Source organism: Mesocricetus auratus, unplaced genomic scaffold (assembly GCF_017639785.1).
Source record: "Mesocricetus auratus isolate SY011 unplaced genomic scaffold, BCM_Maur_2.0 Super-Scaffold_6730, whole genome shotgun sequence".
Lineage (NCBI taxonomy): Eukaryota > Metazoa > Chordata > Mammalia > Rodentia > Cricetidae > Mesocricetus > Mesocricetus auratus.
In genome coordinates, this window is record NW_024429184.1 from 18,234,417 (window position 1) to 18,240,738 (window position 6,322).

General features: G+C 43.5%; 1 pseudogene; it reads left to right on the plus strand.

The window, feature by feature from the left end:
• The first annotated feature begins 4,483 nt into the window (after positions 1 to 4,483).
• LOC106021837 lies at positions 4,484 to 5,011 on the plus strand (annotated as a pseudogene).
• The last annotated feature ends 1,311 nt before the right edge of the window (positions 5,012 to 6,322 follow it).

Consider the following 6,322-nt stretch of genomic DNA (forward strand, 5'->3'; position numbering starts at 1 on the left):
GAAACACACCTTATCTTCACTCACATTTCATGACCTTGATATTGCATAGTAAACAGACAACTTTAATGTGTCAGTATTCACAGTGGTTCTTGTCAGTGACCCATTCCAGTTCTTTGCTTCTTGTAGTTAAGTAAACAGGAAAAGCTCCCAGAAATAGAGATGAGAAGGGGACAAAGTCCTGCAAGGGAAGTCGGAGAATGTTGTATAATTTCTATCATGGGATAAAAGTAGATACCGTTAGCTGAGGGTGTACTCTCTGGCACTCCTTAAGTGAGAGACATAGCATCTCCTTAACTGGGTCATGGACTAGTTGTTAATTTCCATTCATTGGGTTTGTTTTGTTTTCTGGCATCTCAGTTAGCTCCAAGGCAATGCTTTAAATAGTTGTGAAGGCATTGTGGAAGAGGCAAAGTTTCCAGAGTGGCCAATATTAACTTCCTTTGTCAGTAATTCCTTCACCTTTTGACAAGTCTTCAGTGGAGTCGGAGCTACTGTCCTGGAACGCAACCAGCAAACTGTTATCAGAGCTCTCCAGCCACCTCTGGGTACCACTGCCAAGAAACTGGGAAGGATGGTGTAGGAGGAAATGGCAGCCTTGCTGAGTCGGGGAACTTCTTTGACCCAAGGTTGACTGGCAATTAGTGTGCCTGTGTTCCTGGGGCCATAAAAGGGGCAGTCAGCCAAGACCCAGCTCTTTCCAATTCTCCCACCATGGGAAAGCACTGCCCAGGATGGTGAGATGCTCATACTCCATAGAGAAGACCCAGGAGAGACAGTCCCTGTGCTGGCGGCATGAGCACTATCCCTTCCTGTTCCACAGTGCCTCTAGTGTATAGGTGACAGAAAGGATAAATTCTATGCCCTTTGAAATTCTATGGTCTCACAAACTTCTGCTTATGATTGAGACTAGATAAGTGGGGGTCACAGTGGGGTACTCCCAAGACAAACTCTAACTTGGGTGGCCATCTAAAACATTACAGGCTTTGGGAGTCCAAGAGGTAGCACAGAGTAGTGACCCTGTAATTTAACAGGTGTGATCTTAACCAAATAACTTACTCCCTACCCTGAGCTTCATTCAACTGTAAGACAGGAACACACTACTTTCTTTAGAAGTTGAAGTCAGACTTAATGAAAGAAAGATAGTGTCTAGAGAAACCCCTCCCTCATCCTGCCTTACTCTCTCCCCTGAGTTATTTCAGTAATTTTTCATTGAGCCTTCATCCTACTTACTCAGTCCACTGTGAGAGGCACTTGCTACAGACTCTATTTAAATGCAGTTAATATCAAGTCACTCTTGCCCAAAACGTTAAAGTTCTCCCATCTTATTCAGAGTAAAATCCAATGCCATACAATGATTTGTAAGGCTTACACAATTTCCCCTTAGCTACTGGACTTACCTCAGAATTTTACCTCTTTCTATCTGCACTCCCTAGGCACACTGTTCTGCCTTTCTCATTTGGCAGTTATTTGCTCAAGAGTCATTGCTTTGAAAAGCTCTCCTTGGCAACTGGAGATCATCCTTGACATCACTAGCTCCCGTACTGTATCTTATTTTTTCCCCTAGAACACTATTGGTATTTCCCATTAAAATATTAGCCCATATTTTAAATTTGAAGACTGGCGGACTAGATGACTCCAATCATTCTCTTGCATGAAGACAATTCATTCACACACACACACACACACACACACACACACATCTGTAACGATAAACAGCACACTTGTTGAGGGTATACGTAACTATTTATTGTAGAAACTACTTACAAGAGAATACGGGCAAACAAGATGATTCAAGCAGCTTTTGCCACAGAACCAGAAGTCGAAAGGAGAGAGAGCGGCTCTGCTGCACGGTCTTTTATCAGAACCTCCGTACATGCCTCTAGCCACGCCCAAAAGTGAGCCTGGCTAGTGGTATAGTTCACTGCCCTTTCATTACCACATCCATATGCGCCTCTAGTCACGCCCAAAGTGGGTGTGGTTAGCGGCCAGGTTCACCGCCCTTTCATTATCACATTCATATGCGCCTCTAGTGGGCCTCAAGGCTAGGGCGCAATCCCAAAGTCTCTTCCTACACACACCACTGCCGAATACCAGGAACCTAATGCATTAGTTACTTTTATATCAAAGAGACCAAATATACCCTGGAAGCCGCTTTTCATGCTTAATTCAATTATCAACTTGATTAGATTAGGAAACACACAGTGGAACTACAGAGATGCTCAGTGGTTAAGAGCCCTTGATGCTCTTCCAGGGAATCTGAGTTCAGTTCACACCACCCATGTCATGTGGCTCACAATCGCCACAACTCCAGCTTCAGGGGTTAGGACACTGGTCTTTGGCCTCTGCAGGTACCCACACACATTAAAAGTCTAAAAATCAAGAAAGGAAGACACAGAATTGATGAGGCATGCCTTGGGAGCATCTGAGCAATGTTTACAGGGAAGTTTAACTGGACTGGAGACCTACTCTGAATATGGGATCACAGACTGAATAAAAAGGGGAGAGGAGAAAGCCCTCTGAATGCTGACATTTCCCCTTCCTGTGCTTCTTGATCTCCCCAATAAAAGTAAGTTTTTGCAACAAACCCTCAAGCCCTTCCTGCCACCAGGATTTCTAGGCCATGTCCTCAACTGTGAGTCAAATAAAATCTTTTCTCCCCTGCGTTGCTCCTGGTCAGGCAGTTACTGCAAGAAGAAAAGTAGCTGGCATGCAACATAAGGAAAGCAAAGTTCATTCCTGATTCATAGCTTAAGGAATGTGGCCCCTCCTGACTGGGAGGCCATGACAATGTGGGGACTTGCTTTATGACAATGAGAGCCCACATTCACTTTCACATAGCACTGAGCCTGATGCAGAGCAGACTACAGCGTCAAAGGCACTCAGCTAGTGACCCACCTCCAGAAGCCATGCCTTCTGCCAGAGGTTCTGGAACCCCTCAAACAAGGCCAACAGCTGGGGACTAAGTGTCCAACACATAGCCTGTGAGGAGCATTTGGCAACCAAACCATAATATCTAACAGTATAGGAAGCAATTGAAAGAAGGAAATAATTAGAGTTCAAAGAAATATACCAGAACACTCTCAAAAAGCAAGATCTGCTGATAACTAAAAAACAGCCTTGAGGCAGGGCAGGGCCCGTTGTGATCTGGGAAATCACTGCTCAGGGTCCTGAAACCACAGGCACTGCCATTTTGGCTCTGACACTTCTTGGCAGCTTACCGGATGCAGCTGAGACACAGAGTGAAGATTTTGAGGACTGGCATTCATCCCTCCCAAAGACAGGGATCATGAAATGATACCCTTCTCTCTGGCTTAAGATAAAGATAATGACCCAGAAACAGGGTATGGGTTTTATTGTTTCAGGCTGCTAACATCCTCAAGCGTGTTTTTTTGGGGGGGGGGGCAAGGGAGAAAATGAGAAGCCATTGGGGTGGAAAATTGCATCATCTTGAATCTCCTCTAACAGCAACCTTTAAATATTAATTTGTTATAATGGGAGATTATAAAGCAAATGAAGAACCTAGACATGTCAAGCCAGAAGACACTAGCAAGCAAGACCTGTAGACCACACAAACAGTGATGCAGGGCTGGAGAGATGGGCCAGTGGCTAAGAGTGCTGCTGCTTGTGACGCCTAATCTTGGTTGTCAGCTTGACGACATCCGGAATCAACCAAACCCCAAGCTGAAGGGCATGCCTATGAGGGATTTTTCTGTATTGGATCATTTGAGGTGGGAAGACCTACCCTAAATCTAGGTCCCATGTTCTTGATGGCAGCCTTTACAAAATGACATGGAAGAAGGAAGAGTTTGATTTTTGCCCACTTGCTCTTACGCCTGCTCTTGTTGCTAAGGCATTCCTTTGCTAGTATTAGAAACTATTTTTTTAAATCACAGATTTAGAAATTTATTACTCAGCAGATGATATAAACAATGCTAGACAGAGTATAGTCAAACTTTAAAATTAAGATAATTTACAGATGTAACTAGTTATCAAATAAATTTAACAAAAGGACAGTTGAAGTCTTAACATGAAGCAAGTTGGGCATATGTGTATTTAAAATATGATTATGAGGTTGATAAGATAGCTCAGTAGTACAGTGCTTGCTATGTGAGTGTGTGGATCTGAGTTCAGCTCTCCAGCACCCATGTTTAAAAAGTCAGAAATAAATAGGGTGTGGTGGGCCATACCTGTAATTCCAGCTCCAGGAAAGCCTGGAGCAGGAGGATTGCCATCTGTAGACCTCATGATGTATAAAGTCATAAGGTATGCCTACTATGTGTTAAGATACTAGTGGCATGACTCTTCTGGAGATAACCAACCACTTATGCCTGAAACTGTAAATCTGTTAATTCATGGCATGACTAGCAGGCACACACAAATGTATAGCTACTTTAGAGAATGAGTTGACACTCACTAAAATGTTAAAGATGCCTCTTCCTGTAAGCCACCTGAGGTAACCTATGAAGATGTCCACTACCCAGAAAACCCTACAAAACCATGCAAGTCAAGAGGTTCAAATCTCTGGGTTCACTTTAAGAATACCGGTGAAACTGCCCAGGCCATCAAAGGTATGCATATCTGAAAAGCAACCAAATAACTGAAAGATATCACTTTGAAGAAGCAATGTGTGCCGTTCTGGCGGTACAATGGTGGAGCTGGCAGGTGTGCCCAGGCCAAACAGTGGGGCTGAACACAGGGTCGGTGGCCAAAAAGGAGTGCTGAATTTTTGCTAAACATGCTTAAAAATGCAGAGAGTAATATTGGACTTAAGGGTCTAGATGTAGATTCTCTGGTCATCAAACACATCCAGATAATCAAAGCACCTAAGATGCGTTGACGAACTTACAGAGCTCATGGCTGAATTAACCCATACATGAGCTCCCCCTGCCACATTGAGATGATCCTCACAGAAAAGGAACAGATTGTTCCAAAGCCAGAAGAGAAGACCGCACGGAAGAAAAAGATATCCCAGAAGAAACTGAAGAAACAAAAACTTATGGCACAGAAATAAATTCAGTATGAAGTAAATGCAAATAGAAGTAACAAAGAAAAAGTTAAAGATGATGCTGGGGAGATGGCCCAGCAAACTAAGAGCACTTGCTGCTCTTACAGAGGACCTGGATTTGGTCTTCTGAAGGCACCTACACTGGCATGATTTATATACAAACAGGCACACATAAAGACATACACATTCATATTTTTCTTTGGTTTTTCAAAACAGGGTTTCTCTGTGTAACAGCCCTGGCTGTCCTGGAGCTTGCTTTGTAGACCAGGCTGGCCTCGAACTCACAGAGATTTGACTGCCTCTGCCTCCCCAGTTCTGTGGTTAAAGGTGTGCACCACCACTGCCTCTCCAAAAAAAAAGTAAAATGTATCCATATTATATGATCAAGAATTCCCGCTCCTAGATATTTACCCAAAAGAAATTGTATTTACCTGTTTTCTGTTGCTATGATAAAAATACCCAAGACTGGGTAGCTAATTAGTAAAGGAGATTTAGAGGCTGAAGGAAGAGGCTTTGTGGTTAAGACCACCTGCTGTTCTTGCAGAGCACTGGGTTCAGTTCCAGCACTGACATCGGATGGCTCACAATCACTTGTAACTCCAGTTCCAGAGTATCTGATACCCTATGGCCTCTGTGGGTACATAGCACACATAATACATGTAATTAAGTAAATAAATACATCCTTTTTTGAGAAGGAGATCTATACCTCATGGTTTGGGAAGCTGAAGTCCAGACACAGCCATGCTGGTGCTGACATTGATTCTGTTGGGTACTTCAACATCCTGTCATGGCAGATGCCATCTTGGTGGATGACTTCACGTTGATAACATATGGGAGAGTGAAGCCAGATAGAGGAAGCCAGAAGCCAATGAGGGGTCAGTCTTGTCAGAACTTGTTTGAAAGAAATGAGCCGGAGTCCCAAAAGAATGTCAGGGTTAATCCCTTGAGGTAGCACCTTGATAACTTAGTCTCCTTTCACCAGGCCCCACCTTTAAGAGCTACGAGCCACCTCTCACCAACATCCCACCAAGGGGCAAACACCATCATGTGGACACATGGGAGGCAGCCTGCATCCAAACCACAGTCAATATGGAGACATGTCCATACAGGAACTAACTTAGGAAGATTTACACTAACTTTATAATAGTAAAAAAAATAAGAGCTTTTGTCAGTTGACAAGTGGATAAATAAACCGTTTACAGACACACAGTAATATCTTCTTGGAAGAATCTCTTTTTAGAGAGCTCATGGTGACCCTTTCAGAGCTACTCTGTCATTCAGTTGTCTCTGAATTTCTGAGAGAACATTCCAGAGCCC